Here is a 10,866-nt window from a genome sequence, read left to right on the forward strand (position 1 = left end):
TCTCAGATCCAGTCTCAGATTCAACGGGTGGGGGTGATAAGAAGCGAACTGCTATCCAGGCTCAACTAGCATCTCTGAATGCAAGCTTTGGCTCTCTCAGATCAAACGTGAACAACCTAAAAACTATCGTGGAAAACAACTCGAGTATTCTTGACAGCCAGTGCCACGCTGTTCGGGAGATGGAGGTGAAGCTGGCAGACATGGATCACGTCCATCATGTTCTTTTTGCCAATGTTTCTAAAAAACAGTGTTAGCTACACTTTGGCCCCATTATCTTACATTTTATCAAGAAGGAGATTGGCTAAAACACCCTGTACACACTGCCATATAACTTGTAACTGGCACACTTTTCCCCTATATTCAAAAATACAGCAGATTGGTGGGAGGCCCTCAACTGTGGGAACAAAGGGGGCTTCATTGTCTTCACTTGACATTTTTAGCAACGTTGGCTTATTGCCTTTTTCTGACTTGCAGAACGCATTCTGTCTGCCGTGTTCCTTCTTTTTTCTTTTACCTTCAATTAAGATCAGCACTCAAGGCACATGATGTCCCCTGGCAGAGGCCTTTGCCCATCCATCCTATCCATAAGTTATTTACTGTACAGCCTAAAAACTGTGGCATGGTATCCAGGCTTTATCAGTTCTTGGTGGTATCTGGCCGTGTTGGCCTTCCTATTGAGAGGATCTGGGCTTGTGATCGCCCAGGCCTGGGTATCGATCTCGCCTGGCATGATGTATGGTCTCACATTCCAGAAGTATCACACAATAGAGAAGGTAGACATTTATGAATTCAGAAATGCTAGTCTATATTGACGACGTTCCACTTGTGGGATTGCTCAAGTGCCGCCCGATGTCCCTTTTTTTAAGGCCAGGTTTCCCACACCTTCCGCTTTCTTTGTGTTGGTAACTCTATGGTTAGCTGCTGTTCAGATCTCATTAACATGTCACTCATCTGACGCTTTTACCCAAAGTGACTTACAATTGCTATATTTGTTAGTAGCACGTCGCTGGAGCAACTGGGGGTTACGTGCCATGCTCAGAGACACATTGGTTACACACCCGGGTCTCCTACACCAAAGATATGTTGTTACCCAAATTCAAATGGCCAAATCCGTACAGCTAGCTAGACTATCCGTGATATCTGGGAATCATGACCGGAAATGATGGAGGAGACTGCACACATGACGAGTCCAATACATTTAGATTAAATGCATCTTCATTCAATTATTGAACAAGGAAGATAACCTTCGGTACACACACACACACACACACACACACACACACACACACACACAAAGTGTACCCAAAGTATCTCTCTGAACATCAGACTAACTCTTCTTTTATACTGTTCTTCATGTCCTCACACATGTCAGTTATCTATTTCTGTGGTACAGTGTTACCTTCAAACCACTCCTTATTTGTAAGACCCTTCTATTCTCAGCTGTGGGATTGGGTTTCATCAAACTAAGCCTTCTGTGGATGATCCTTAGAAGAGATGAAATACAGTTGAAAACCTTCACGCTGAAATATTCCACCTATCAATCCGTCCAATCTAAGTTTTCAGTGGCAACAACAAGTTCCTTCCCGAAGCTATTTTGCAGAGGCACTGTCATCATGTCAGGGGCTTAGCGCTGCCGCTGACGATTGTGATTGGTTTAAAGAAAGGCCAATAAACCAGAGCACGTTTTTCTCCCATCCCAGAATGCTGTGTGGACATGCCAGACCCTCCTCCACAGAACTTTGGAGGAAGGTCTGGCAATTGAGACCAGAAATGAACTGAAGCCCTGAACAGATAAGTCTTTTGAGGTGCCTACATTATGATTAAACTCAAAGACTTTGTGCAGCACTGCTGTCAGGGCCGCTCACTCACATTCACAGTCTTTTGCGAGTACAATTCGGAGACAACGGCATCACCTTGTCCTTTCTTATTAGGACTGTTTTTGTCTTGTGTTTTATGCAAGTCACGTTCAGATGAAGTTGAGCAGAACTCTGGTTCAGCAGCAGTATTCTAATGAAATATTCAAACAACAGCTGCAGGGGGTGCAGGTGAGAACACGGGGTCAGAGTCCATTATTGAGTTCCAATGGAAATAATGAATGTCCAAAATGTGAAGTTTTCATTTAATAAAAAAGGAGGGCATGGACAAAAAATATTCTAAATCTATATAAAAAAACATAAAACCAGATTTTTCAATGTGTTTTTTTTGTTGAAACAGCCTTGTTTTAACCTTTGCAACAATATATTCTTAGTTTTAAAGGCTTTCGAACCCACACTTAGGAGAAATATCAGAACTCATAAAACGTTTAATTCTTCAGTCTGTCTGAATATATGAAACTGGGTTTTCAATGGCTAATGACGTTATGCTTATTTTAAACTAAAGACAAAAGAGGCACCATCATTTAGTTCTCTCACATTAGCTTTTTTTCAATAATTAGTATGCATTTAAACAGTGAATAATGTTGGGATTTGTGGGAGCGTGTTGACTGCTTCTTTCCTGTTGCTAGGAGTGAGAAGAGTGGATTGTTGTCAGAATACAAGAGGACATGAAGCGTAAACTCATGCACCCAGCAATGGTGTAGATTCAAATTGTCCTTTGGGAAAAATGAATAAACTGAAGTGAACTGAATAGGCGGAGATCCCTGTTAAACCATTGCATAAGCCAAATATTAAAATGACCTCAATATGGGTGAAACGGGGATACTTCACAACATGATGCAAGCCATGCAGGACTAATGTGTATTAGCGGTGGTGGAGGAAGTACGCAGATCCTTTACCACAAGTAATAAAACCACACTGTAAAAACACTCTGCCACAAGTAAAAGTTTTGCGTTGAAAATGTTGAGTATGTAAGCATGGCCAGGAACTTGTACTTAAAGTATTTAAAAGTACTTGCAGAAAGAATGCAGAAAATTCCTCCCATTTTAGAAACTGGAAACGATCCAAACTGCTGGACATTATTGACAATGCCAGCCACCCCCCCTGCACACCATCACGGCAATCAGAGGAGCCTGTTCAGTGGAAGGCGGCTCCTTCCCAAGGGTCGGACCAGCAGACTCAAGGACTCCTTTGTCCCCCATGCCACCAGACGCTACAACTCCTCACTTGGGGGGAGGAGGAAATAGGGTAAAGAGGGTAAAGAGGACAGTCCAGAACAGGAAGGAAGGGAAGGAGTGCTCGCCACTCTTTTACTTTGCAATGAAATAATAATTAGTAATCTACTTACACACGCACCTGAACACTTTAACTGCTCTTAACTGCAAATTTATGCTAAAGGTCTTTTTATAGCTAAAAGTTATTGTTATACTGTTTTTTTCTATAGTGTATTTCCCCCCCCCAAAGTGATCAATGCTACTTCAGCGATAGACCATAATATACGGTAGTGGAGTTTAGCCAGAAACGGTGAGCGTCATGCTGTGCTGACAGTTAAGTTTGAGCTAAAACGGATTTTGAACTAAAACACTCTCGAGGAACGAACAAGTTTTTCCTGGTTGAAAATATTTGTTTTAGCCACTTTACGGAACTCTGCTCCTCGGCTTGAAAGCACTGTGTTTTATGTTGACACCACGTTGTGCAATTTCATTTCGAGATAATTTTCCATTGCATATTAAAGTGGATACGTGTATTGGGATGACTGGCCGAGTGGCACTTTATCCGTGGTATCACAATGGGGATTCAATTATTGTTGTGTGTTTTTTTTCCGTTGAGCATGATCAAAAGAATTCTACCCGTCTGCTTTTTTCACAAATCACACCCTGACCACTACGAGTGTTTTGTGTGCAAAATTCTAACTTGGTGCGCAGGTTGGATCAGTTAGTAGAGCAGTCACACATACTGTAAACATAGAGGTACTGCATATGCCTCGACGCAGAGGACCAGGGTTTGAGCCTGACCTGTTCTCTTTTATATAGACCTTAGTGGTCCCCTAATACTGTATCTGAAGTCTCTTTTATATAGACCTTAGTGGTTCCTAATACTGTATATGAAGTCTCTTTTTATAGACCTTAAGGTTCCCCTAATACTGTATCTGAAGTCTCTTTTATATAGACCTTAGTGGGCCCTAATACTGTATCTGAAGTCTCTTTTATATAGACCTTAGTGGTCCCTAATAGTATGAAGTCTTTTATATAGACCTTAGTGGCCCCTAATACTGTATCTGAAGTCTCTTTTATATAGACCTTAGTGGTCCCTAATACTGTATCTGAAGTCTCTTTATATAGACCTTAGTGGTCCCAATACTGTATCTGAAGTCTCTTTTATATAGACCTTAGTGGTCCCCTATACTGTATCTGAAGTCTCTTTATATAGACCTTAGTGGTCCCTAATACTGTATCTGAAGTCTCTTATATAGACCTTAGTGGTCCCTATACTGTATCTGAAGTCTCTTTTTAAGACCTTAGTGGTCCCCTAATACTGTATCTGAAGTCTCTTTCCCAAAAATTCAGCCTTGGTGCAGAATTCCAGCCTCTAGAGCCAGTCCCACAATGAGCTTTCCTTAGTATGTGCCATTTCTAAGTCTGTAGCTTTGAATGCTATTGAGGAATAGACAGGGGCAAGGTGGAGGGTGGGGGTGTGGCCTTGACCAACTGCCATTTTGCTTATTTGAAAGCCATGATGTCTCTCTCTCATGGGTGGAACAAATTCTCTGGGCGGGCAAAGCAGAGGAATGTCTGATTGCTTGGGGCTGCCATTTCATGTGTTGTTCTCTCATTCATCCCCAGTTTATACTAGTGGTGGGTGGATTGATCATTTTAGTTTCTCTCCAGTATGCACCGCTGCAGATTCATCAAAGAGGTGACCTGGCGGTCTGTGCCTGTGTAAGTGCCGCTGCTTTCAAATGCCACTCCTGTCAGAGTGCGGAGCAGGCACACTTTGCTCCTACTCCCCTCTTGTTTTACCGTCACATGACTCAGCGGCACCGGGCAAACCAGCAAGCAAGCAGCCAGGCCTGGCGGTGGCCGGCAGCACACACACGCACACACGCACACACACACGCACACGCACACGCACACACACACACACACACACGCACACACACACACACACACACACACACACACACACACACACACACACAAGCAGGACAGAGACGGAGCAGAAGAATGGCAGAAAGGAGGAGGAGCGCTGTGTGGCTACATATTTTCAGGCCAAAAATTAGACAGCCGCAAGCTGTATCATTTGTAAAAAGGCTGCAGGATACAGTGGTAACACAACAGATGTACTAATCAAGCTGAAAAATCTTTTCTGGGTTTTAAGTAATTATTAATCCAAAGGTAAAATCACAAAAACACTTAACATCTGAAAAAATCATTTAGATTTTGCTATTTGATGATAGATAGATAGATAGATAGATAGATAGATAGATAGATAGATAGATAGATAGAATACAAATACACCTGAAATACTAGGATACAATGCAAACAATTACAATTACAATGCAAATTAAATAATAATAGGAATAAATGACAAGAAGACATATTTGAATTTATAATATATATATATATATATATATATATATATATATACAATGATAATAAAGATACATCTACCTTAAAGTATCATTATCACATCGATATCATATAGGTATTGGCAGATACCTTATTTACTTGGTATTGGACCAATACCAAATATTGCAGTATTGCCCAGATAGCCAGCATAGAAAAATCAAGGGGTAAGAATTTGTCTTTGCTGGGATTTATTTCCAATAAAGTTTTGACCTCCAGCCCGAGGCTGCCCTGTTTCCTCTGATTGTATTCCACATATCAAGGTTGATACCAGTTCCGATGAAAAGTCTTTTGAGAGCATTTAGAAATGAGGTCCCTGCAAATTGAATCCTGGAAGATTGAATTAAATTCCTCTGATTGATTATGGACAGTTTGTTCACATTCATTTTCTCCTTAAACATACATCAGTCTTGCTTTTCTATTTTTCAATTCCATTCAGTATTTTAGTAACCACTTCTTTCAGTTTGGGTTGATTGGAATGGTTAGTTTTCATAAAGAGCTTGTCCGTGTTGTGACTCATTCACTGTTATTATAATTTCATCTGACTGATAAAAAACAATTGCCAGCATTGTTGTTTCTCTTCTGTTACAGTCTGGCATTGCCAGAGCGCCAGACGGAGCCACGGTGCCGCCGTTAATGTTGTGTTTATCATGCAACAGAAAACTCTAATTGGACAGATAGTCTAGCTAGCTGTCTGGATTTACCCTGCAGATATCTGAGGACCAGGTAACCAGAGTCCTCAGAAATCCCCCACAGTTTAGAATTACAACACAAAGAAGGTGGAAGGTGTGGGACATCCAACCTGAAGAGATGGACATCCAGCGGAATTTCCGGTGGTAGCAGCTCCAGCAGGGGACCCCAAAAACCCCAAACTTCCCTTTCCCCAGCCACATCAACCAGCTCCGACTGGGGGATCCCGAGGCCTTCCCAGGCCAGGTTGGAGATATGATCCCTCCACCTAGTCCTGGGCCTTCCCCGAGGTCTCCTCCCAGCTGGACGGGCCTGGAACACCTCCCTAGGGAGGCGCCCAGGAGGAATCCTTACCAGATGCCTGAACCACCTCAACTGTCTCCTTTCAACGCGAAGGAGCAGCGGCTCTACTCCGAACTCCTCAGGCTAGCGATATTTTAATTTCATCAAGAGGCACAGAGGTGCAGTCCTTACATTAACCCTTGTATTATGTTGAAAGAAGATTATGGGTACGGGTACAGTCAAAGAATCAGGTAAAACCAATAAGAAATTTGTTTTACATTACGTGAAGATTTCTAAAAGAGAAATGCAATACATTTTTAATTCCAAAACTATATTTAGTAATTATTTAGTGAACGTTTTTCCGGTGTATACTTTCGTAGTCCCTGCATAGCTAGATTTGGCATCACAGGATGCCCATATTTTGATGCCATAGTTAGCAGGCTTGTTGGGCATGTACGTCAGAAGGGAATGGTAAAATGGTAAAATTGTGAAATTTTCGACCCATCTATCCAACTCAACTCTGATCGCAGCTAGTTTGTCTCTTTCACGTTGACCAGCTCTAGTGTTGCGGAAACATCCGAGACATCATATGAAATTACTCCAGAGACATTGTTTCTCGAAAGATTGGCCTTCCATTCTCTTCTTTCCACAGACTGACAGTTACTTCTCCCTTTGACTTGTACACTCCAGCTAATTACCAGGATTCCAATGTACGTATGCAGGTCAATCTGATCCAGCGGCTTCCATTTCTCTTGAAATATACACCTCCCCTGCAAGTTGGTCATGTCCAGTACGATCCTCTGTATTGGTTGGGATATGAAGAGATGAAATGCGGATTGAATATGATCAACTAGTGTGGTGGAAAATCTTTTGGGGTTTTGAATCATTTTAAGGGCAGTCTGCCTTGGCTTTGGTGTGGTGATGTTGACCAGTTCATGTTACCATCTTTAGATGCCCAGGTCCCCTCTGTTTAGGATGATTGATGCCCATTGTTTTCAGCTGACGTAGAGACTACAGCAGACTGGTCCTCTGAGTCCTCTTCATCATAGGAAGATTCACAATCCGGATCGTCAATAGCATTGCACTCGGTCTCTGAAAGATCCTCTGACTCTGAAACCTTTTCCTCTACATCACTATTACCAACAAAATCTGTGCAATTCGTAAATGAAATTGTAAATAAATACAATCCAAATTAAGGGCATCAAAGACAGATATTTACTTTGGGTCTGAACGACTACCTACCCACATTAAAGTCTCTGGGTCAAAATGACCCGCATCATCATCTTTGCATACAGACTCTTAACAGACATTCCAGTACACATCAGTACAGTATATCAGCATACATCAGTGTCAGTATACATCAGTGTGTCCAGATTAGATGAACAAGTTCATAACCATAATGAAATGTCATACAATTTCATGGAGAAAAAGATGGGTTAACCAGTATGTTGGTCAACACAAAAACGGAAATGGGTCAAATTGACCCTTACTACAGGATAAGGTTATATTGCTTTCAATGACGTATCCATTTGTCCGTCCATTTAATTCTGTCCCTCTTTATTCCTCTCCAGGCTCACAGAGAAATAGACACGTTGTCAGTCTGAACACATAATGACAAGCATTGCATCTGGACCGTGGGAGGATTCTCTGTTGTTTTAAAAGACATCGCTGTGTATGATGTAACGGCTGTAAGGACACATTAGCAAGGCCAAATTGGATTTATTTACTTCCTCATAGCCAGGGTTGAGGATCATAGATGATAGATTATTGATTATTAAGCTTGGTCCTGCAGCCACTCCAAGACCTGACAGTAAACCTTGGTGTTTGGTGTTTTAAGCTCCCAATGATTAGACTGTGGTTAGGGTTAGGTGCCTTGAAGTCAATGGTCACAGCGCTGCCTGCAAGTCAACATTGGGGGCTTCAAACACTCTTGAGCGTGAACCTTCCGGCTCCAGCATCCTTGCTGCTCAGCCTGCTGGAAATCTCTCCTTGATAAATCCAGACACACCCATCTCTACAGAAGACGATTAGGGCCACTGGTGAAAAATGTATGTGATTTCTAACTTTAATCTCAGAATTCTGAGAAAAAAGTCAAAACTCACGTACGTTTTTTACCAATGGCCCTAATTCTCTTCCGTACATGAGTCAGTATGATCTCTGAATGGTAATCTTTGAGAACAAGTGCACTGGGTGTGATTTCTCATCAAGAGTGTGACTGCCATTGCTGGTAATTGAACATGCCTCTAAAATAGTTTTTTTTTAAAATTTTATTTCCTGTTGCTCTTTTTTTCTCTGCAAAAAAATATGCAGCTTCCATGTAAAATCTCTGTTGTTCTAATAACATGCAAGATGTATCTTAGACAGCTCATCTGGCTCATTTTAATATTGAATAAAACAATAGCTCAAAGTTATCTATGCTTATAAATACGATGTACAGAATCTTGTTTCGTGGGGTAGTGCAGAGGCGGGCTGCTGGCCCGACATCACAGAGGAGAGAAAGAAGATCATTGTGAGTGACTGACACAAACAGTGTGAGCACAGTTTAGGTTGTTGCTAATAATGTTTCTCCTTTCACTTTACAGTAATTGTTGCACACTGTGACGATGGAGACACATCTGCCTATATGAGCGGATATAACCCCTGCAAGGACGATCATGTAAAAAGAGGTCATTGTACACAATCCATGTCAGTGGAGTCAAGCTTCAAACGCACTGAATATATAACTCAACAGCCACTTTCAATAGACCCCCTCCCCATGGTACACACCCAGGTCTTTTACTGTAAAATTCATCCTCAATTATTACATAGTCTACAAGGCCACAGCTATTTGTTTGACTTAAAAAAGCAGCTCCCCCAGAGCCAGAGAAGACATTACATAGCTGTTTTCAGAGGCTGAGTAGAACTCGCTGTGTCAAGTGTGTTAAAATCCATGCAGTTCCACTTTATATCAGGCAGTGAAGACAGTCCGCAAAAAGAAATCAGTAGAGAGTTAGACACAGAGCTGCAGCTAACATGATTAGGCTGGCATTCATTTGTATTTGTTGATTAAGAGATTCATCTTTACAATCTTGCAAATTGTAAAAAATGTATGACCATCCTAATTCCTCAGAGCCCAAGGTAACGTCTTCACATCACGTCAAGTCATGTCTTATTTTGTCCAACAGTCGAACACTCAAAGGTATTCCGTTTACATTGAATAGAAAAACGGCAAACATTCACATTTTGTGAACATTAACCAGGCAATATTTGGAATTTATGGCCATAAAATGACTGAAACAATGAGTGCATGAAAACAGTTGCAGATTCAATGCATTGAGCAATTAGTAAGTTAGTTTCCCTAAATGTCTTGTTTATGAGAAATATAAATTATATCATCTACATATATTTTGTCGCAGCATTGTCTGATATCCTATGTGACCTGAAAGTGGTTTCCTAACCTGTGTAAAAAATAATGTTGCAAAGAACTGCATTACTTCCCTTAGCAAGACTCAAATTGCTATGATATTTAGAGATCTTACAATGACTAGCTGGCATCAGACAGTAGAGCTAATAGATGTTATCGTATTAAGCCTCCTACCTCCAAATGTCAGATGTTACTCTGAAAAGAGTGAAAAAGGAGCAAATCCATTTGCATTAGATTGGATTCACTAACGATCCATAGTTCCACAGTTCTTCCACAAGATCTCGACTTCACTTTTGTACCAACGAACAATTCAATGCTTGATTCCGATTTGTTAATAATCGTTTTTTTTTGTCAAACTTTTTATTGTGTTGATTTTTATTTAAAAGTTCCTGTCTCCAGACAAGTACAAATCAGAAAACAGAGTGACTGAAAGAGGATGGTAGATGGGTAAACCCCGCCCACTCTGCTGGCGATTTGATTTCGCCCTGCAGCTTGGTCTGGAAACCTGCACGTCCTGCTTCAGTTCACAATTTTTTTCACTTTTGGCGGGTTTAACACGATGACGATAGAGAGGCGACAAAGCAGCACCCGGATCATTGATCTGATTGGTTGAAAGACTATCCGATTGCTTCCAGAGTTATTTGAACTTTGCCCATTGGTCCCGCCTATTATGCAGAGAAAATACAGAGGAGACTCCCCAGACCAACGCTCAATCTCAACTACATTGAGCTTGACTTGGTCTGGTCATAGCCAGATTAAGAGTTAAGCCAACAGTGCAGAAAGAAACACCCAAACATGGCCAAAAGGAAAGAAAAATGAATTTTTCTAGATATACACACATGATCTAATAAGACATCCATAAAATAATTAGGCAAAACACGTATAGGCTGTTCCTCTAGTTTATCACATTACATCTAACCACCTCATGTTGCATGTTCTAAGAAGCCAATTCTCCACCTTTAGATAGATAGATAGATAGATAGATAGATAG

The 10,866-nt window shown here is 41.2% G+C and overlaps 1 long non-coding RNA gene across 1 annotated transcript in view; it reads left to right on the forward strand.

Annotated features, from left to right (window-relative positions):
* The window catches only part of LOC116672487 (uncharacterized), a 17,960-nt gene that overhangs the window by 6,096 nt on the left and 998 nt on the right, over positions 1-10,866 (forward strand). The gene's annotated exons all lie outside the window — the stretch shown is intronic.

This window comes from Etheostoma spectabile, chromosome 22 (genome assembly GCF_008692095.1).
Source record: "Etheostoma spectabile isolate EspeVRDwgs_2016 chromosome 22, UIUC_Espe_1.0, whole genome shotgun sequence".
In the NCBI taxonomy this organism is placed as follows: domain Eukaryota; kingdom Metazoa; phylum Chordata; class Actinopteri; order Perciformes; family Percidae; genus Etheostoma; species Etheostoma spectabile.